Below are 22865 nucleotides of genomic sequence, written 5' to 3' on the forward strand. Positions count from 1 at the left end.
AGTGTCTTCGGACAGTGCTGGCCCCTGGCCTCTTAAGTGAGATGGGCGCACAACCCTAGAGTCTGTCAAGACTGGCCCGAACGGGCAGGGGTACCTTTACCTTTACTATGTTAATAATCTCACAGATGTTGATTTTGCTAAGCAAGGTTTGGGTCAGCTGATTTTCCAGATGTGGAGATTCTCCACATCTCCACATCTCGTATAACTTAGGAAACCGTGCTGAAATATCTGTAGGGAAGTTTTCACATCAAAGAGGATGCAAAAAAAATGGTTCCGAGGGTTTGCTATTTTCCCCCTCTTGAAACAGAGGCAGCCTATGGTTCTGTCCCCAAGCATGTTCTTCTATTTTAAAGTCAGTAAGAAGGAATTAATAGTTGCCTCCGGTTTTTCTGGATGATGACTTGGGTAAATATTAATGATGGGCAAAGCTCAAGAGAGTTGAGGGCTTGGTTTGGAAGAGTATCCAAAACCTAACTAAAAGAGTGTACCTTCTTTGATGTGGAAATCAGGCTGGAGATCTCAGAACAAGCTACTATGAAATTAATGCTGACTCTTTGCTTGATCCAGATCTGAGTTACCTTGAATGTTGTTTGGAGTGTGAGAGCAAGATGCCTTTGCTGTTGAAAAGTGTTGCCAAGGTGGAGTTTAGCAAATTTTCGAAAGTTGTTTTCTTTGTCAGGTAATGTTTAGACTTTGTGTTGAAGCCTGAAGAAAATAAAAATCACACTGGTAGCTTTACATGTTTTTTTAATGATAGCTGAATATTTTTCCTGCTCTCTTTCACTCTATGTATTAGGTCTGGCCCAAGGATATTTAGAAAACAAATGTTTAAAACTATCGAAAAAGCAAAAACTCCAAGCGCTATTCTCTACATTCTTTTTTTCCAACCCCACATTCATTGCAGTGGTTGAAGAGAGAAAAAACTGTGTAATGTGTTTAAGACTGAGTGCAAGTCAGGGACTTTTTGCACATTATGCACAAGTCTCTGGATTATAATCTGTGGAGCTGGTGTGGCATAGCATGCTGTGAATCAGAAAGCCAATGGTTTAAATCTCACTTCTGCCATACGCCTACTAGTTGGCTCTAAGGCAAACCACTTTCTCTCAGCCTCAGTGTTGCCATTTGTGATTATAATACAGTGGTACCTCGGGTTACAGATGCTTCAGGTTACAGACTCCGCTAACCCAGAAATAGTACCTTGGGGGGGCCACTAGGTGGCGCGTTGGAAGATGGCCGACAATAACATCTCTCTGACCCATACGAGGTATTAAGGGGCTGCTATGGGAAGTAGGCAGCCTTCCTACCCCCCCAAGGGTATGGGGGGGCTGCCCTGCCAGCGGTGTTCATAATGCACCCCCTGATCTGAGAGACGGGGGTGTGGAACACTTGGCAAAAGCCCTCGATGGAATCAGATCTTCCCGACGCCGATTCCAATCAGCGCGTGCTGGTTGCTTCAGCCTGGAATTATAATTGGACTAATTGGCAATAACGGATCGGAAGAAGGCTGAAGCACATATATCAAGTAAGGCTCGAGATAAGGACTGCTGACTAATGCATCTCTGTGATCGGGAGTGACGGATGGATAAGTAAATCTCTTGATGAATTACCACCATGAGAACGTAAGGCTGGAACGAAGGGGGGGGGGGTGGAGGAAAAAACTCTCTTAAATTCCTTTGCATGATATGACTACAATAATCCTCCACCCTAGAAAGAAATAAGATCGTCGCGTTTTAAAAAAACATAAACAGAACTTTAAAACTGTGTGGGGGAAATGACTACAATACGAGAAGATTGAAAGGCGAGAAGGAGGAAAATTCCTATGACGCAGTTAAAAAAACATGGCGTCTCGCAAAGACAGGCTGGCAGGAGAACAGACGAGGGGGAAGAGATTCAGGATTTTGAAAAAGAAAGAAGGCTGGAATGCAAGTTTGACCTGACAGAGCCCCTGATAATGTCTGATTTATTGGGCTAGCCTGAGGAAAAATAATGGACCGACCGAAGACTAACAGAGGTCGTTCCTGAATAATTTGAGCTTGGAAGAGCACAAAACCCACACAGAGACGCCAAATCTTCAATCTGTTTGTGAAAACCATCAGAGATCGCAAAGAAAGGAATAAATGATAACAACAAGAAGAGAAAGAAGGTAATAAAGATCTATCCGAATCGAACTGGATGGAACTGTTTAATAAAAGCAGCAAATAAGTGATGTCTGGAGTCATCTGGAATTTTGGACTCGTGCTGAGCTTGATGTATGGGTACCCCCAAAAAATTTTAAAATTTGGCTGTATAATTTGGAATTAATGTGATTTGAACAATGTGATGTGATTGGCCTGTTAATAAAAATTATTTCAAAAAAAAAGAAATAGTACCTTGGATTAAGAACTTTACTTCAGGATGAGAACAGAAATCGCACGGCAGTGGCATGATGGCAGCAGGAGGCCCCATTAGCTAAAGTGGTACCTCAGGTTAAGAACAGTTTCAGGTTAAGAACAGACCTCCAGAATGAATTAAGTTCTTAACCCGAGGTACCACTGTACTTTACAGGCAGTGCTTTCCCCCCAAGAAAAACAGGTGCCAAAACTCACCATGAAATTGTTACAGTAAGTTGCCGGACACCTTGGGGCAGCCCTGAACAGATGCCGGTTTGACCACAGCCACATTCACCACCTATGGAGGTGCTAAGAACTACAACAAGCTGTCTCCCTGTCTGGTTTGGGGGTCACCCCTGGTTCTGGTGCAGGACAAATAAATGTACTGCTGCCTCCCTCTATATCTTAGATTCAGGCAGATGGCTAAGGCAGCCATCTAAGGGCCCTCACACAACACAAGTGTGTGCAATGGTAGAGGCCTGGCCGGAAAGCTTGAAGTGCACCTCTGGTACACAGGAGATGGATTGAAGAAAAGGAAATATGAATTGGCCCCATTTCATAGCTTGACCAATTGAGGCCAGGAGTGGCTAGGAGCTAGATCTAAAAAATAGTGTAGACTGGCCAGCTTCTGTTTTGACTTGAAATATTCATTTTGGGCTTCTCGGAAGTATTTAAAGGCAAGAAGCGGGCTGGGGCAACGCTAGCCCTCAATGGCACTCACCTGAGAGGTGCCAGAACTGCACTCTGGCGCAGAAAAAAAAGCACTGTTTACCAGATTGTTGTAAGGATTGCAACTAAATAGTCACAGGAAGGGAGCGAGATTTGGAGCTGAGGTGCTGCATAAATGGTGGTTAGCCCTTTCTCTGACTACAGCGTCCCACACCAAATGGTCCTTAAAACAACTTTCACACACTTCGTCCCAACAGTGTTCAAAATGCAGACGTTCATTTTGAAACCCACCACAGCGGGGATGAAAACAGTTTGGGGCCATTTGGAATGGGGAAGATGTGAATGGGAAAGGGTTTGGCACCAGCACATTGTTTTTAAAGAAGTCCCTAAGTGGCTTGCTTTTTAAAATAAATAAAAGTAAAAATTGGCAGACACGTGTGTGCATAATATTTGCTTGCCCACTCTGAGATGCAAAAATTCCTGTGTTCAATTCCTCAGCATCTTCTGGTAGGGCTGGGAGGGTCCCCTGTAGTGTAGACACTATTGAGCTATATGGACCAACGACCTGACTCAGGCTGGATCATTAAAAAAAGGGTTTCAGGAAAGTGCATTGTAAACCTCATATTGGGAAATCAAATTTGCGAAAGGCGGAACTCTACAGCGCCATCTGGTGTCAGCAGTGTTATAATGCATTTAAAACTATTTCTCTACTAATGTAGTTGAGTCCTCAGTAAGAGGCAGCTTCGTAAGTTCTATTGTTTTTAATGCATATCTTAGAGTTCATTTATACGATCATAGAACTGTAGAGTTGGAAGGGACCCTAAGGATAATAAAGTCCTTGCAATGCAGGAATATGCAGTTGTCCCAAATAGGGATCGAACCTGCAACCTTGGCATTATCAGCATCATACTCTAGGTAAAGGTAAAGGGACCCCTGACCGTTAGGTCCAGTCGTGGCTGACTTTGGGGTTGCGGCGCTTATCTTGTGTTGCCGGCCGAGGGAGCCGGCGTACAGCTTCTGGGTCATGTGGCCAACCAGAGCAGCGCATGGAAACGCTGTTTACCTTCCTGCCGGAGTGGTACCTATTTATCTACTTGCACTCTGACGTGCTTTCGAACTGCTAGGTTGGCAGGAGCAGGGACCGAGCAACAGGAGCTCACCCCGTCGCGGGGATTCAAACCGCCAACCTTCTGATCTGCAAGTCCTAGGCTCTGTGGTTTAACCCACAGCGCCACTTGCGTCATACTCTAACCAACTCCTTATCCAGGCTAATGCACATCTTAAGCCATTTTCCGGCCATCCCAAACTTTGTTAATATTGGGATGGCTGTTTGTAAGGTGGTTGGTGGGCGGTGGAGGGTGGGGAGAATGAGAATTTCTAAAGGAACATCTTTGCCAAGGTCTGTTGTATGTCATTAAAATGCGTTTAACGTAACAGTGCCCTAGGCTCTGTGCTATTCAAGGAATCTCTCTCGCTTTTTGATAGGTGAAAAGAAAAGTGGCCTTGAAGAGCTTAGAAACAATCCGCCTTCCTGCCGAGCTCTTCTCTCAACATCTTAACTTGAAATGGTGCAAATCATTCGTAGGACGGAATGGCAGAGAAAGACGGGGAGGAAACTACACAGCGAGGAACTCAGGAGAGGAAAATAGACATGATCAGAAACAGCAGGGACATGGTGTGGTAGGACTAGATCGGGGATGCGGCACTTTCAGCTGTTGGTGAAATCCAACTCCCATCAGCCCCAGGCAGCATGGCCCAATGGTCAGGGCTGATGGGAGTTGTAGTCCACACACACACACACCCATCGTTCAGCCCGGAACTGAGGTCCAGCTCTTGTGGTTCCCTCACTGCAAGAAGTGAAGCTACAGGAAACCAGATGGAGGGCCTTCTCAGTAGTGGCACCCACCCTGTGGAACACTCTCCCATCAGATATCAAGGAGATCAGTAACTACACAGTTTTTAGAAAATGTCTGAAGGCCATGTAGGGATGTTTTTAATCTTAGATGTTTTGTTATGCTTTTGTATGTGTTGGAAGCCCACCCCCCAAGTGGCTGGAGCAACTCAGTCAGGTGGGTGGGGTACAAATAATAAAATTATTGTTATTTCCTCAGAAGTAAGCCCTCTGAGTTTGATGGAGCTTGCTTTGAGGTACATGCATCAAGGATTACAGCCTTAGCTGGCATTTCAGCTGATTGCAGCTGTATTTTACAGGCGGGGGGGGGGGGGGAATCCAGTTTGATCCCACGCTAATTATATACCTGCATGATGTTCTTTTAAGAAATGAAATTACGGTAAGTGTTTTAAATATTATGAGGTTTTGAAAAAGCCAGTAATGGAAGGAATAAATGGTTTTGGAAACCATTAAAGCTTTTTGACAAACACTGACAAAAGCAAAGAAATGAAAAGCGATGCTGAGTCCTTGTAGCCTGCTGTTTGTCATTTGAGGTTTTTCTTACTTTCGCACCACCACTCAGCATAATTTAAAGGAAAGGGGCCGATTCGATCAACAATTCATGGTTGTTTCATTGCACAAGCCCTGGGGAGGAACCTCTTTCTGTTAGAAAGCCTCAGCTTAGTGCTAGGTGTTCCGAATCAATGCAGCTTTCCTAGAATTGCAGAGCTGGAAGGGACTGGGGGATCATCTAGTCCACCCCCCTGCCATTATTCCAAATTCTGTATGAAATGAACAGAAGCTAAATGCAGGTGCTTTGCGGGGTATTATTTGAAAAGGACTTTAAAAGTTACTTCATGAAGTAAGAGCTGCCAGGAAATCCGCTCCACTTCCTAGTGGGGAGGAGTTGCGGTGGACCACGTAGTCACCCACTCCCCCCAGGGGCGGGGGACGAAGTTCCACATTTGCCCTGGGGATCCCAGCCACATCAGCACACAGCCAGCCAATCAGCCGGCTGGTGGGGGCATGGCCAGGACCATTTAAGTGAGGGTGCTAGCCGGGGGGCTTCCTCTTGGCTCGCTTCCTCAATCTCCCGCCCTCCCTCCCTTTTGCAGGTTTTCATTGGCCTTCCTATGGACCTCAGTTGGTCGCCGTTGAGGGGCTTGGTAGGAATTTTTCCACTTGGCAAAATGGCATGGGCCATTTGGTTTTCGCCTACCTCGTAGCAATTGTCACAACTTTGTGAGGTTCTGCGGTTAGGCATTGTTTGACCTTTTAATGGGGGAGGGGAGGTGTGGCCATCACCTGCCCCTCCAAGCTTAAGGGTATTCCGTTAAAGGGATCCGGGGGCGTGGATCTTGTCTGAAGCCCAGGGCGGGGCTAGGGCCATGACACGACCCTGCCGGGAACACGTGGGGGAGCTCGACTTTGTCTGCATCGATGGGGCTCCCCCTTCTGGTGGTTTACTGTTATGCACTGAGTTGAATGGGATCCAAATTGCAGTCTGATTGGTCCTAGAACAATAGGATCCAGAATGCATTGGTCCGCAGGAGCCACCCAATCCAACACCAGGTGGAAGTGAATCCACAACCCGATTGGCCTACAGGAGAATCCTGGAACTAGCCAATCACATGGGGTCCATTGTGTAAATAATGTATATAAAGCAGACATTTCGGGGGAAATTCCATTCCTAACTACTATAAGCTGAATAAAGAGCATGAAATCCACACTCAGCTCCGAGTATATTTCATTTACCCTTACCGGACCCCCTGCACAAGGGGCAGGAGTCAGATATAGTCTGGTCCACTCAATGCCTAAGCCAATTACCGCTCACATTCTGTAATCAATAAAGTTGTAGCCAAAATTTGCCCAATAACATTAACCTAATATCTGTGTCCTGGTGTGTTTTATTCTTCAACGAGGGGGTGGTTGCGGGGTCTAGACAAGCAACAGACTCCCTTGGGAGGCATTGGGCTCTCCTTCACTAGAGGTTTTTAAGCAGAGATTGGATGGTCATCTGTCATGGATGCTTTAGTTGAGATTGCGGGGGTTGGACTAGATGACCCTTGAGGTCCCTTCCAACTCTACAATTCTATGATTCTATAAGAAGAACTTTCATAAAATGAGAACTGCAAAAAGCATTATCACATCCATATTGTAAAAAATGGAGCCGGAGTCAAATTTCACCAAGTTTAATAAATTAACAAAGTTATAAAAAGAATTCCTAATTTCTGCATTTAGGTTTCAAGCTTGAATTTTGGAAGTGCCACTTTCTGATTGTTTTGTGTTTGGCAGGTGCTTAATAGGGTAGCTTTCAATCTCCCAACTGTCAAATAATATATATATATATACAATTGCATGTTGTCTGTCTGGGGCTGTCACATACTAAATATCATTGCATGCCACCTGTTCCACAGTCCAGTGCTAAATATCACTGCAAATCGATGATAAAAGGCTGTCGAGTACTGAAATCAAATGTCACCTGGTGTCAAATACTGATGATTCAGTGACTACTTGAATATTCAGAATATATCAAGTTGTAGTTGACATTAACACTTGCTGAAGAAATTCTGAGGTAGTTTTTGAGACCAAATCATTTCTGTAAGATATGGGACAGATCCCCGTATCACATGGCAACCCATTAGAATCATGGAATCACAGAGTTGTAGAGTTGGAAGGGATCCCAAGGATCATTTAGTCCAACCCCCTGAAATGCAGGAATCCCACCCACAGCTATCCCTGGGTGAGCTTGGATGCAGGTAGCTTGCCACACAGAACCCATTACTGCAGGAGGCAATTTAAAGTGGCTTCAACATGGCAACCACATCCTGTGTAAATGCCCTTATTGTAGAAGCCTTCAGGATTGTGTTAAATAACATACTTAATGCACGCAGTGAGATCTCTCTGAAATGCCTATTTTTATATGCTTTTAATGGCTTCTGGTCCTTCTGTCAGCTCAGAAGATGCATCACATTGTGCTACAAATGATATCTTACTTTGTGCAACAGAAATTGAATCCTAAGTGAATTGGTTTGTGCTTTCAGCTTCTTTGGTTTTTACTTGCAGAACTTGTCGCAAAGCAGCACTCAAACTTAAGTTAACACAATCTGGTCCTAATTCTCTCGTCTTCTTTTTTTCAAGTGCCGATGCAAAGATTATGTTCCAAAATTGCATAACCCTCATTCGTGGAATCAGTTGCATAAAGAAATAGAACCCATCTAGCCCCACATTTCTTAATCTGCCTTTTCTTAAGTGTAAGAAATAACTCACACATTATGTTTAGCAGTCAGGAGGCATAGCTATCATCGGGCAACCATCAGACATTCTACAGAGCTGTCTTGTGAACTCTTGCTTGGTAGGGGAGATACAAATATTCTAAACAAATAAAAATACCCAATGTTACAAATTGCTGAGGTTGATATGTAGCTTTATTGATGAGCTCAATGCATTATTTATTCCGTTGCTATTATAGCCCCATAAAAATACTCCAGGAGCCTGCAGTGAGAAGCCATTAAATAAAACAGTTTTAATATGTGAGTAGGGAACCTGTGGCTCCCAGATGTTGTTGGACTACAGCCCTTATCACCTTTGGCCATGGGCCATGCTGGTTACGGCTGATGGGAGCTAAAATTCAACAATATCTAGAGAGCCACATGTTCCCCACCTTCCTTTTTATGAGATAAAGGTAAAGTAAAGGGACCCCTGACCGTTAGGTCCAGTTGTGGCCGACTCTGGGGTTGCGGCGCTCATCTCGCTTTACTGGCAGAGAGAGCCAGCGTACAGCTTCTGGATCATGTGGCCAGCATCACTAAGTCACTTCTGGCGGAACCAGAGAAGCACACGGAAGCACCTTTTACCTTCTCGCCTGAGCGGTACCTCTTTATCTACTTGCACTGTGACGTGCTTTCGAACTGCTAGGTTGGCAGGAGCAGGGACCGAGCAACGGGAGCTCACCCCATCGCGGGGATTTGAACCGCCGACCTTCTGATCGGCAAGTCCTAGGCTCTGTGGTTTAACCCACAGCGCCACCCGCATCCCTTTTTTATGAGATACTCTTACGCAAAGATATCTAGCTGTTATGCAACAGCCTTTGCTCCTGTCTCCAAAATTCAGGTGGAGGCATCCCTGACACAAAAACTGCCCCTACATGCTTTCCTCTGTACTCTTTGTTTCACATTTCTGAACTCCAATTCCAGGTGCATCATTTCCAATGAAGCAAGAAGACTCTACAATTGTACCTTGGTTTTTGAACAGCTTAGTTCTCAAACGTTTTGGCTCCTGAACGCCGCAAACCTGGAAGTGACTGTTCCAGTTTGCGAACTACCATATTGTATCTTCTCATGTCGTGCCATACTTCTGGAACATATCACTTTCGGGCGGTGTCACCCCTAACTTGGGGCGTTGTCCACATTCAGGGTCCCATTTTTGCTTTCTGAAAATCGAAAAGCATGCGTTGGATTTCACAGCTAGCCGGACACGCAAATATCAGGGCATTCTAAGAAAATAAAATACGAGCTTCAGCAACATTTTCCCCAATTCAGCTTTGCCGTTGCCACCACAGAAAGATAAGCCCAGCCATTCATATGAAACTTAGTATAGACGTGAATGACGAAAGAGTTTCCATTTCTTATTTCAGAACCAATGGAAACTGAATTGAATGGTTCCTATTTGACTCGATTTTTCATTCATGGCAAACAAACACCTCCGAATGTAGGACAAACGCCTCGACTGTTGCATCACACTGGAATACACTTGATTTACAACCCGCCTGCCCAATTTGAACCCATACATGCTGGCTCAGTAGGGGCTTGATAAACTTCCTGTTTTTCATCTCTGCCTTGAATGGTAGAAATCCAAGTGTTTTCAAGCACCTGGTCGGCTACGCTCCATGGCTGTAAAGTCACAAGTTGTTCAGGAGCAGATTACAGTCTTTAAATTACAGTCTTTATATAAAGTTTCGCCAAACCCCTGTTCCCCTGCACTAGCTTACCAGCAGGACATTTTCCATCTCTTCTTTCCATTCATTTATACCTGTAAAGTGTGCGTGCAAAAACTGTGAATATCATGACTTGGTATTCTGATTTGAATCCACATGCTGCAAGAAAAGAGGCACAAAAACAAAGGGTTTGATAGAATGATTTTTTAAGGGAGTTTTTAAATGATATTTGTTGTTAAACATTTTGCTGCCCTGGGCTCCTTGGGAAGGAAAGGCAAGTTATAAATTATTACTATTATTGATTAAATTTGTATACTGCCCCTATACCTGCAGGTCTCAGGGCGGTTGCAACTTAAAATCGCAATATTAAAAGCACACAATACATAATAAAAAAACAAAACAACCCAATAACGCCCCCCAACACATGTTACAAAGGCATTGGGTTAATTGAAATCATCATTCTCCAGCTTTCGCAGGGCGGGTTATAAATTTTAAATAATAATAATAATAATAATACAGCTTTCACATTCAAAAGATTAGAAAGTATTAAAATAGAAAAGACACTTCCCTCAACTTGTTTTTCTTTATTGCCTTTTAAAAAATGTATTTTCTCTCTCCCCCCGCCCCCCCCCCCGCTATTTTCAGAGAAGGAAGAACTAAAGGGCAAATTGCTCCAAAAACAATTATAACTGAAGCATCATCAGCCTGTAAACCTACTTCAGCCTCTAACAAGACCAAGATGCTCTCTCACCTCCGTCATGGGGAGAAACGTTCTTCATGCACCATTAGATGAGCAAGAAGCACTCAGAGCAGTTAATGAGGCACAGGTATTCTAAACTTAGAACAGGCAACTGATTATAAGCATAGGCATTGACAGTAAACAAAGAAAAGCGGAGGTCAACTGATGTTCAGAGACGAAGCTAAACATCACAGCACAAGCCTAACCATGTCTACTAAGAAGTAAGTCTTGTTGACTTTAATGGGGCTTACTCCAGTTAAGTGGTGCCTGGCTTGCAGACTCGGACTGGTTTAAAGGAATAGTTACAGGTAGGTAGCCGTGTTGGTCTGCCATAGTCAAAACAAAATAAAAAAATTCCTTCCAGTAGCACCTTAGAGACCAACTCTAAAAGGGATGCGGGTGGCAGAAAGGGACACGGGTGGCACTGTGGGTTAAACCACAGAGCCTAGGACTTGCCGATCAAAAGGTCGGCAGTTTGAATCCCCGCAACAGGGTGAGCTCCTGTTGCTCGGTCCCAGCTCCTGCCAACCTAGCAGTTCAAAAGCACGTCAAAGTGCAAGTAGATAAATAGGTACCGCTCCAGCGGGAAGGTAAACGGCATTTCCGTGCGCTGCTCTGGTTCGCCAGAAGCGGCTTAGTCATGCTGGCCACATGACCCGAAAGCTGTACGCCAGCTCCCTTGGACAATAAAGCGAGATGAGCGCCGCAACCCCAGAGTCGGTCATGACTGGACCTAATGGTCAGGGGTCCCTTTACCTTTACCTTTAAGGTGCTACTGGAAGGAATTTTTTATTTTGGTTAAAGGAATCTTAGTGAACCGATGAAACAATTGACTGCAGAATTTTGCGTATCGGTAAAAAATGATTTGGAAGAAAACACATCACCATTATTAATATTATTATTTTAAAGAAATAATATGAATTGTTTCTCCAAACAGACAAAAATAAAAACAGAAGAAACGAAACATAATTCCTTGGAAACAAAAACTAATGTGCACTGAAACTAATAAGGTAACAATGTGCTCTTCCTGTTTATTGCAGATTTGTCTTGATTTGCTTGCAACACACTTATGAGGAGGTTAGACAATGTCCAGTTTTATGGAGCATTCACTCTGATTTGCTTGCTCTCACAAACATGTGACAATGAGCATTCATCCTGAGTTCATTGGGATTTGCTTACATGGTGGTTATACGTACATTTATCTGTCACTTTCCTAACCACAAAAAGTCAGTCTGGGTTGTTGGTTTTTTGTGTGGATTTGTTGCGTCAGAGTGCTTTAATCCACTTTAATTGCACAAACCTATGCAACTGAATCCTTCCTGCAAAATATGGGCAGCCTGGAGGCAAGCAATATGAAAAGTGTTGAACAAATTCTAGCAGCATAAACTTAACATGGAAGGGAACCAGCAAAATATACACTGCTGGGGGGGATTCTTCACCAACCATTTGAAGTAGTGTGATGATATTTCAGTGTAGTGAATATATTTTTCAAAGATCAGTGGGACAACTCTCCTCTTCACTTCTCACTAGAGAGAATGCAACTACCCGTATAGGAAGAAGAATTTCATTTTCTAGATGTTCGCTTATACCACAAGGCATATCTTTTAACACAAACAATGGGCAAGTTCCTTCTCCTATTAATATCACAGCATAGTAATTTTAGAGGTGATTGCATGAAAACCCTTCCCAGGATAACTAGCTTTTAAGTACATAAAAGGAAAGGACCTATTGCTGCTGTTGTTGTTGTTTAGTCGTTTAGTCGTGTCCGACTCTTCGTGACCCCATGGACCAGAGCACGCCAGGCACTTCTGTTTTCCACTGCCTCCCGCAGTTTGGTCAGGGAAAGGACCTATACCACCTGCAATTTTTGCAACTAGAGTGACATAGTGTATCTTGTCTGATCAATTACAATTCAACCCATATGCTAGGGAAAATATCACTTTATGGGGTAATCCAGATTTGAGGATAGGGAGACAGCTTTTTGTAGAAGGAATGATTGTGGGATATATACATTAGATCAGCTCATAGTTCCAGATGTATTTTTTTTTTTTTTTTTTGGCCATTTTCCATATTGTGGTTTAAATATCATTTACTAGCGAATGCTGAATGGCAATATTGTCAATGACAACGCCTATTACAATGTCTGTTTATGGAACACCTGCTTTGAGTGCTTCAGTATCTCCTGAATTATTTAAGTGAATTATTGGATCTCCTAATAAAGCTGAAACCATGACTGCTGCTTATTCAGAACTTAAGAGAGTTCTGGAACAGGGAATTAGAATGTGCTGTACAACCTAAACAATGGGAAATTGTCTGGGAATCTACACAGAACATTTCTCTAGAGTCGAAATGTGGGGGTGGGTTTGTATGTTAAATATTTTTGTGGTTTTTATACTGTAAACTGCCCTATGATCCATGGATGAAGGGTGGTATATAAATTAAATGGATGGATGGATGGATGAAATACTGATCCACCAGTCTCAATTTGAGTCCACAATGCTTGTTCTGGAAGGCACTGTCTAATAATTATATGATGAAGGTCTCATGCTAAAAAGGCCTCATTGAGGCATATGATGTATCTGGAGATATATTCATCCTAGCCTGAAATTGTTACGCATATGAATTGTGTACTAGCAAAATCTTCAGCATTGCCAGATGCTCACGTACTTTTGAACTATATTTCTACAGTACAGGAATTAATAGCAGCACAACAAATGTGGATGTTGGAATCTCTTATGGTTGACAAGAGACTTGCACTTTGAGCCTGAAAGAATCAATACCCACCATCCATTATGCAATGGTCTGAGGACCTTACCACCCTTGCTGCATTTCAACATATATATTTTTAATAAATACCAATTCTGTGTGGATACCTGTTTGGACATCTAGGGGGCTTATATTGATTTATATGTTTAATTTTAGAAGGAAAAGCTTGTGGCTATTACAGTCTCAAATGAACTCATAGTGTGTATTGTTATTGTCGGGTGTGTGTCGTCCCCCCAACTTTTTTTAAAAAAATCTATCTTTGTTATTTGTTGTTTCTTTGTTAAATTTGACATTTTTTTTTTTAAAGGCCAGGTCTTCGCCAACCACCTGAATCAGTGTAGCGATGGGGCATGATGGAACTCGCTCAGCAACACATTTTGGCATGAGGGAAATGGCTGTTTACAACCCATATAATAACCTTGGATGCAAATAGACTACCTGACTGCTAAGAAGCAAAGTTGCTTTCACCTTCCAGTGTTTCGTGCAATGAGTGCAAAAGCACAGGTATAACTCACAACCACTAGGGCATTGTAAAACAACCCACTATATAACCTTTAAACATTTTCTTATTAAGATTTAATGCAATAACTTGCAAAATATCAAAGCCTCTGTTCTTCTGCATTAAGTTCTGTCTCCATTGGCCTTCTCACCACAACAATATCTGCTGAAGTTAGATAATTCTGATGCATCCTAGTTGTTCTCGTAGAACTTAGGGGTCACAACTGCATGTCACAAGATGCCACGGTTGCTGGCTTAGCGTGTTTGATTTGGAAAGAGCAGCATGTATGGTGTTCACTGGCCAGTCACCCCCACATCATTCTTTCCCTGGTGTGTTGGGGAGAAACAAACTAGGGCGTCTTGGCTTCTCATGGGATCTGAATGTGGGATCCTGGTGTCTTCCTTCCAAATTTGTAAGTGATCCTGGATTGTACGGAGAAACAACACGATCCTGGATTTATATGTCATAGGAAGCATAACCGGCTTTCCTGTTCACGTACCACCCAACATTCCTCAGATGAAAATAGTGACATTTCTCACTCCCAACCCCCATTTTTGGTCATCTCCCCTGCCTGCAGAGCATTTCCTATCACAAGAAGGCGATTGCCACCCCTGTTTACTCCAACAGGACACAACACACACACTGTCTGCCATCCTGAGAAAACAACTTAATCCCAATTTTATTTTATTTTATTATTTGGTAGATGTACAAAAAGGAGAACACACACCAATAAATGCCGTATTTTTCACCCTATAGGACGCACTTTTTCCCCTCCAAAAATGAAGGGGAAATGTGTGTGCATCCTATGGGGCGAATGCAGGCTTCAGGAAGCTCTGCGCAACCCTCGGGAGACCGGCGCAACTTCGCGCTGGTCTCCCGAGGGTTGCGCAGAGCTGCCTGCAGTCCCGGGCTTCGCGCAGCTCTGCGCAACCCTTGGGAGCCCGGCGCAAAGTCACACCGGTCTCCCGAGGGCTGTGCAGAGCTGCCTGCATTACGAAGCCTGGGGCGCGCTGAAGAGCGCGCCCGGGCTTCGCGCAGCTCTCCGCGCAGCTCTCCGCAAGCCTGGGGAGACAGGTGCGACTTCCCGCCAGGCTCCCTAGGCTTGCGGATAGCAGGGTGTTCTCAGGGCTGGGGTCGGGGGAAGCTCAGCCTTCCCCCGCGCCAGCCCCATGCCTGGGGGGAAATAAATTTTTTTTCTTTATTTCCCCCCCCCCAAAAAAAAAACTAGGTGCGTCCTATGGGGCGGTTCGTCCTATGGGGCAAAAAATACAGTAGATTTTAGAAATGAGGAAGATTAGACATGAGTGCACAAAGCATTTTTTTAAAATCACGATGCATCATACTCTGCTCCCCCTTCTTGCCCAGGGCGGCCCTGCCCTCTGCCTGCCCCTTAAAGCTGGCATGTCAAGACTTGCTGGGAGCAGCCTCTCCTCCTCCTTGCCCACTCTCCTGCAGCTGCTATGAGCTGCCCAAGGGAGGAGGCCAGTAGTAAAAGGTAAAGCTAAAGGAACCCTGGACAGTTCAATCCAGTCAAAGGCAGTTATGGGGTTATGGGCCTCATCTCGCTTTCAGGCCGAGGGAGCCGGCGTTTGTCCACAGACAGCTTGCCGGGTCATGTGGCCAGCATGACTAAACTGCTTCTGGTGCGATGGAACACCATGACAGAATCCAGAGCACACGGAAACACCGTTTACCTTCCCACCGCAGCGGTATCTGTTTACTTGCACTGGCATGCTTTCGAACTGCTAGGTTGGCAGGAGCTGGGACAGAGCAACGGGAGCTCACCCCGTCATGGGGATTCGAACCACCGACCTTCTGATCGGCAAGCCCAAGAGGCTCAGTGGTTTAGACCACAGTGCCACCCGCATCCCTTGGCTGGCAGTGGCTGCTATGGAGAGGCAACGGGATGCTCAGGACAACGCCAGCTCATCCTCTTCCCTAAGCTCACTGACAGTGGTGCTGGTGGGGGAAAGAGGGATGTTCCAGGATCAAATCAAAAGCCAGGATGGCTTTCATAATTCTGGGACTGTCCCTCCCCACATCTGGTCTAAACTGACTGGCAGTGGCTCTCTACCTGGAGATGCAGAAGATTATACCTGGGACCTTCTGCATGCAAAGCAGATGTTCTACCACCGAGTTAAAACCCTTTTCCATTCAAGAGGATGGAACGGCGCAAGTGAGCAACGTGGGAGGAGGAAACACCCAGAAAGAAGGAGCCATACGACAAAGTGCGATCTGGATTCCTGTAGTTGCAGACACAGCCTCCCCTCCTTGATACAGTGGTACCTTGGGTTACATACGCTTCAGGTTACATAAGCTTCAGGTTACAGACTCCGCTAACCCAGAAATATTACCTTGGGTTAAGAACTTTGCTTCAGGATGAGAACAGAAATCATGCAGCACCGGCGCAGGGGCAGCAGGAGGCCCCATTAGCTAAAGTGGTGCTTCAGGTTAAGAACAGTTTCAGATTAAGAATGGACCTCCAGAACAAATTAAGTTCTTAACCTGAGGTACCACTGTATTGTTTTATGCACAGCTAAAGAAATGCTGGATAGAGGTTGATGTTCTTTTGAAGTAAAAAGGCCATGTTGAAATAGCAGGAAATACTAGAATTTGCCTACTCTCTGGCCTTTAAAACATGCTCATTCCCTAACATGACAACATGAAACAAGATAAATATATCCAAATCTCTGCTATTCCATGGAACTTCAGGGCCCTTTGGAATGATGTGATTCAGGATGAATCACATAACATTATTTCATACATTTAATAGGCTGAACTCTAAAAATAGGTTAAAGATTCTGCAAGTGAAGTTTGTTTTTCTCTGAACACTCGGTTGCAGTTTGGTCTAGTTTCCCCCCAAATATTAGCAGGCAGGCAAGCTGGGCAACACAGAATCTCATCTAGGATAGCTGTGGGATCATCCTTCCACACTACCATCACGGAGGTCTGTAAAGAGCTTGTGGTTCCGCTATCAAATTTTGGCACTTGGCTAAGGTCTGCCTCAAGACAATCTCTTCACACACCATGTAAAATGACTGAGTTGTTTACCACACAGCACCAATGTTAAACTGGTGTTTCCTTCAACAGATCTAAAGCACGAAGGGCAAATGCGTGAAGTATGCTGTAGAGTTGTCCGCAGAGAACTTTCGCTTATCTGGGCCGCCTGACAAACCTCCTGGTGTACAAATCCCCATCTTCAGAATGTATTTAAGCAGTATCATGCCGCTTTAAACTGTCATGGCTTCCCCTCCCAAAGAATTCTGAGAACTGTAGTTAAGGGTGCTTAGAGTTCCTAAGAGAACCCTATTCCCAGAGATGAATTTAGGAGAATGTGACCGGTTTGGTTGCATAGGCATGGAGCCTTTGGGGCGGGGGCGCCCGGGGTGCTGCAGCTATGAGATAGAATGGAAGGTGAGAGGCAGGGAGAGCCAAACTTTGGTGTTTCACAGGGTGCCACTGAAATTGGAGACCCCAGGTTGTGCCACTGCTATTCCCCTCTCCTAGCTACAATTCCCAGAATAGTTGGACCGTCAATCCCTCTTCCCAGGGAATTGAGAACTGTAGCTCTATGAGGGGATTAAGGATCACCTAGCAGATCATGAAGCTGAGGCTCCAGTACTTTGGCCACCTCATGAGAAGAGAAGACTCCCTGGAAAAGACCCTGATGTTGGGAAAGATGGAGGGCACAAGATGAAGGGGATGACAGAGGATGAGATGGTTGGACAGTGTTCTCAAAGCTACGAACATGAGTTTGACCAATCTGCGGGAGGCAGTGGAAGACAGGAGTGCCTGGCGTGCTCTGATCCATGGGGTCACGAAGAGTTGAACACGACTAAACGACTAAACAACAACAAAAGCAACTCTCAGCATGCTGAACAAACTACAGTTCCCAGGATTTTTGCAGTGGGACAGTCATGGCTATTTGTTGTTGCTTTAAATGTACAGTTGTTTCTTTAAATGTACAGTGCAGAGGGGGCCTGTGACAAATACGTGCCTTTGACAAATTATGCACACAGAAGCACTGCAAGAAGCACTCATGGAACCATGGACTACACAATTGCCATGTCAAATGGCCTACAAAATTTCAGAATCACTACTCTGACGACACCACGGGAAGTAGTCATGGATTATGTCTGTGTTCTCTATATAATTGCTACATTTTCAAATACAGGATTTAAGTGGGCACCTCTCATTCTTTGAAGTTTGCTGCCCATGTCTTCATCATTATCCTATTCCGCCTCCCAGGCAAGCTTTGTGTCGCTATTTATCAATATTTACTGGTTGTTCTAGCCAATCAGTTTCCCTACCCACCTCTGTACACAAAGGCATTATGTTCATTTTTACATCGAGATCACTTTTCAAAGCAACAACTGCAAGCTTGATAGTTTAATGATACTTTGTTCAAGAACTGGACACAATGCTAAAAGAAAACCATATAATTGGGATATAGTGACAGCTGCTCTGATCCACAGAGAATAACTTAGGTCACTGCTTTGAAGTTTGTTCTACATGTCAGCACCACCAAGCTCACTCACAATGGATAAAACACTGATAAGCACTAGAATTGCAGCAACCCAGAGAGATATATGTTGTAGGAAACAGAAGTGCTGAAATCTTTGTTGCCATGACAACAAACCCCTAATTCCATTTCCAAGGGGAAGCTATTTCCTAAATGGGGAGGGGGGAACGACTCTGCTTCTCTAAGCAAAAATAGCATGTACACATTTTGGGGGATCAATGGATCTCAGAAACAGAGGGAAAGGGGAGCCATCTATAGGCAATTTTGCCAAAAAACAAAGAGCAGTGTTATTTTTTATTATTATTATTATTTTTTAAAAAAACAAATTACTTGCTGTTATGCAAACATCCCGTGTATGATTGAAGCAGAGAATCATTTCAAGTGTGCCCAGGGGTTGCATTTCAAGACATGTATTCAGTTCACTAAAACTTGTTCATTATAAAACCTCAGATAGATCACCAGAGACAATTAGAGGAAGCACTGAAAATATTCTCTTTCTCCTCACCCCAAACTGCAGTTTTCGGAAGATCATTTCAACAGATGAAACTGTCATAAGGGCGGGGGGTGGACTGCTGTCATTGTGAATCTGTTCTGTTCCCAAAACCTGTAAGAAAAGGCCAGTCCATGCTGGTTTCTACCAGTTCACAGCGATAGGACTGTGAATGCAGAGTTTTGCACCTTCCCACTCCTAGAGCAGGTAGGCAGGTGTCTGTATTTTTTCAGGGACACTTCATTTCTGACTGTAGTGGATGCACTGCCAAAACACGACTAATCTACCCTTAGCGCTCTCAGTCCAAAGCGATGAAACCTCGCCTGGGTTGTGTCAGCAGCATTAGCAATTGGGAAAATGACAAGCTCAAGTGTGCAGAGGCTGCTATGTGTTTATTTTGAAGGAGGAGAGGAGCAGAAATGCCAGCTGATGCCAGAGGTTGCAGCACAACCTCCATCCCTCACCCCCATTCTCCCACAAGCATAGAAAAGGGTTCCCCATGCAACTGGGAGCCCTGGGAGGAGGAAGCAAACTCCCTGCAACTGCCTCTTCACTGGCCAATAGCATACCCTCCAACATTTCTCCGATGAAAATAGGGATGTCCTAAGGAAAAGCGGGACATTCCTGGATCAAATGAGAAACTGGGATGGCTTCTGTAAATTCAGGACTGTCCCTGGGAAATAGGGACACTTGTAGGTTCTATAATGGATGGAGCCAGTCTAGTCTTTCCTCTTGATGTGATGATCTTCTTAGGTGGCAGGAGGTACTAACTCCCAGTGGCTCCTAACTTGTGGAAGAAAGCAAAGTGTGCCCCACTTCAGCTCCACAGTCCCAGTTCAGAGACGAAAACAGAGTTCAGGGTAAGGAGAGAGAACTCAAATAAAGTTATTCCAAATTTAAAAGCACCCCACAGAAGTGCAAGAGGAGTGGTTTTGTAGAAACAGAAATTATTTCTGCTAGAATCCCATTTTCCCCCTTGAAAGGCATCTTAATTTAGCTGATATAAGTGCCCCCCTCAACCTCCCACCACCACTCATTCTCAGCCTTGTCTTATCCTCAGTTCTTGTTTCCAAAGTCTCCTGACCCAAACTTTCAAAAAATTCCCAAGCAGCAGTTTGAGAAAGTTGCAGAGGGTAAACACGAGACTACCCACAATGCTTCAATCCAACTGACGTGCCCTTTTCATTCCTACTTCAGCCCATGTATGCTTCCACCTCTCTGTTGCCTTGCCCTTTTGCTCATTGGTGCCAATCAGACAAGTCCCAGAGTTGCTCATGTTGTGCAATATATATATCTTTCCGAGCACCTTGCTAATTCCATTGGGCTTTTTGACACCTGAAAGGAACCTCCATGAGCCATGATTTGAAGGTACTCTGGCTAATTACAAGGAGTGAAATGTGAAACACAAAAACCAGGGAAACTGTAATTTGAGGACAGAGCTGTTGTGAGTAGGCAAGTACGATGATAAAGTGTGGCACTGAGGACATCTACTGACAGCTGGAGAGAATTATTTCTTCAGTAAAAATAGGGCTCTGGTGAGAGAAGAAAGAGCAAGTTCTTTTCCTTTGGTCATTAACTTTAGTTAAATCTCTGATAAGGGTCGTAAGTTTACAAACTGAACTCCATTGCTAAATTTGCCGTTTGGCCAATCATTTTGCAGTTCAGGGCACTAATCTTTTATTATACTCATTTGTTCATTTCCCCTTTAGAGAACATAAGAAGAACACAGCTGGATTCGCCCTCAAGGCCTGTCTAGCCCAGCAGCCGACAAGATGCCTTTAGTGAGCCTGCAAGTGAATTCTAAGGGCAACAGACAGAGTGAGGATACACATTCAACTGCCTAACGGTGCCCGTGTCACACAGGAGATTGCAGCCACTGAGATAAGGAATGAAAAGTCGCTCCATTGTTTGGAGAGGCCACTTCCTGTTTCACATGGATAAGCGGTTTTCAATGAAGCCCAGTAATGGAAGCACACAGCTATAAAGGTAAAAAGTAAAGCACCCCTGGAAGGTTAAGTCCAGTCAAAGGAAGACTATGGGGTTGCGGTGCTCATCTCGCTTTCAGGCTGAGGGAGCCGGTGTTAGTCCACAGACAGCTTTCTGAATCATGTGGCCAGCATGACTAAACTGCTTCTGGTGCAATGGAACACTGTGGCGGAAACCAGAGTGCACGGAAACACTGTTTACCTTCCCACCACAGTGGTACCTATTTACCATATCTACTTGCACTTTGACATGCTTTCGAACTGCTAGGCTGGCAGGATCTGGGACAGAGCAACGGGAGCTCACCCCGTCGCGGGGATTCGAACTGCTGACCTTCTGATTGGCAAGCCCAAGAGCCTCAGTGGTTTAGACTACAGCACCACAGTTATAAAGGTAAAAGGTAAAGGACCCCTGGATGGTTAAGTCTGGTCAAAGGTGACTATGGGGTTGCACCTATATTGCACTGGGTGTTGAAAATTTTGCACCCCTAACAATTCTCCACCTGGGGCAACCATCCCCTGTGCTGTCCCACACACATACTAAACCACTGCCAGTAACTGGTATACATCCCTTCATGAGCAAAGGCTGTGTGATGGGGAAGATCCCAATTTCATCATGCATTGTTTAAATTGATAGACAAATTAAAACTGTTGGATTCGAAGAGCTTCCTTGGTTGCAGCTTTTTGATTCATTTTCAACAGCACAAAGAGCCCGGCTGAATTATTACGTCTGCAATCCGCTCAGAAACGTGGAAGGGGGCATATCTAGCTCCTCGTCCCGTCCCCCCCATGTCTTGACCCTGCCTTTGCAAGAGAAGCAGCTGCAGTGCTGGTTTCCAGGTTCTCTCACTTCTCCTGTGGTGGTAGTGGGCCACTGCTGGAACCCAGAAACTACTACTGTGGCCACATGACTCTGGTAAGCAAGGCTTGGGGGGGGGGGCATGGGTGGAGCACCTTACTGTTTTGCCTCAGGTGGTAAAACGGGGCAGGCTGCCCCTGGCGCATCTGCTGAATGAATCAACCCTGCCAATAAAAACTTCCTGTTTGAAGGGCAAGTGAGGAGTTCAAGTATTGTGTGCATCCCTTCCCCAGAAGCTGATTTGCTGGCAGAGTGAAGATGATCTATTCCACATGGAGATGTTCTTGATCAGGGAAGACGCTGGGCCTTCACTGCTAACACACACACACACACACACACACACACACACACGTGTGCATACCGCACGACCACTTCATAGTATTACTCCAGCCTAAGACACAAATAACAGAGCATATTTCTGAGCTGTACCACAAACAGTGGCAGAGGAAGCCTTGTGGGCACCTGGGGTGGTGCACCCAGGAGCAGGGCGAACCACCCATAGGGACTCGACACGCCGCGCCGCGCGGTCCCCATAGGGGCTAGGGATGGGGCGTGCCACACCATGCCCATAGGGACAAGCAGAGGAGGAGCTAGCAGCGGTGCTGCGCATCCCAGGGGGGTGTGCCAACCGCAATGCGCATCCCAGGTGGGGGCACCGGCGGTGGAGAGAGTTACGGGGGGTGCCGCCTGCTGGAGATGGAGGCTCATACGACTGGGGATAAGGCAATAAAACTTATTGTTGGGACAGAAAGCTAACTTAAGAAATTGTTTCAATATACTGCTGATTTTACATATACTGATGTGTATTATACAGTGGTACCTCGCAAGACGAATGCCTCGGAAAACGAAAAACTCGAAAGACGAAAGAGTTTTTCGTTTTCTGAGTTGCTTTGCAAGACGGATTTCCCTATGGGCTTGCTTCGCAAGACGAAAACGTCTTGCGCCTTTTTTTTTAAACCGCCAATGCATTCCTATGGGAAACCGTCAATACACAGTGGTGCTTCGCAAGACGAAAAAACTCACATAACGAAAAAACTCGCAAAACGAATTAATTTCGTCTTGCGAGGCACCACTGTATCTGTATTTGTTTTTAAAGTTTGATTTTTATCTGTATTTGTTTTGAATATTTTATATTGTCATATA

General features: G+C 44.8%; 1 long non-coding RNA gene across 1 annotated transcript; it reads right to left on the minus strand.

Moving 5' to 3' along the window:
- Positions 1-584: 584 nt before the first annotated feature.
- On the minus strand, positions 585-19063 carry LOC310660165. The gene is made up of 3 exons (XR_014503263.1): positions 18897-19063; positions 9920-10024; positions 585-705 (listed from the first exon to the last, which is right to left on the minus strand). It is a non-coding gene; the product is annotated as an uncharacterized lncRNA (long non-coding RNA).
- Positions 19064-22865: the final 3802 nt, after the last annotated feature.

This window comes from Podarcis tiliguerta (genome assembly GCF_965153285.1).
Source record: "Podarcis tiliguerta genome assembly, chromosome: 11".
NCBI classification, from domain to species: Eukaryota; Metazoa; Chordata; class Lepidosauria; order Squamata; family Lacertidae; genus Podarcis; species Podarcis tiliguerta.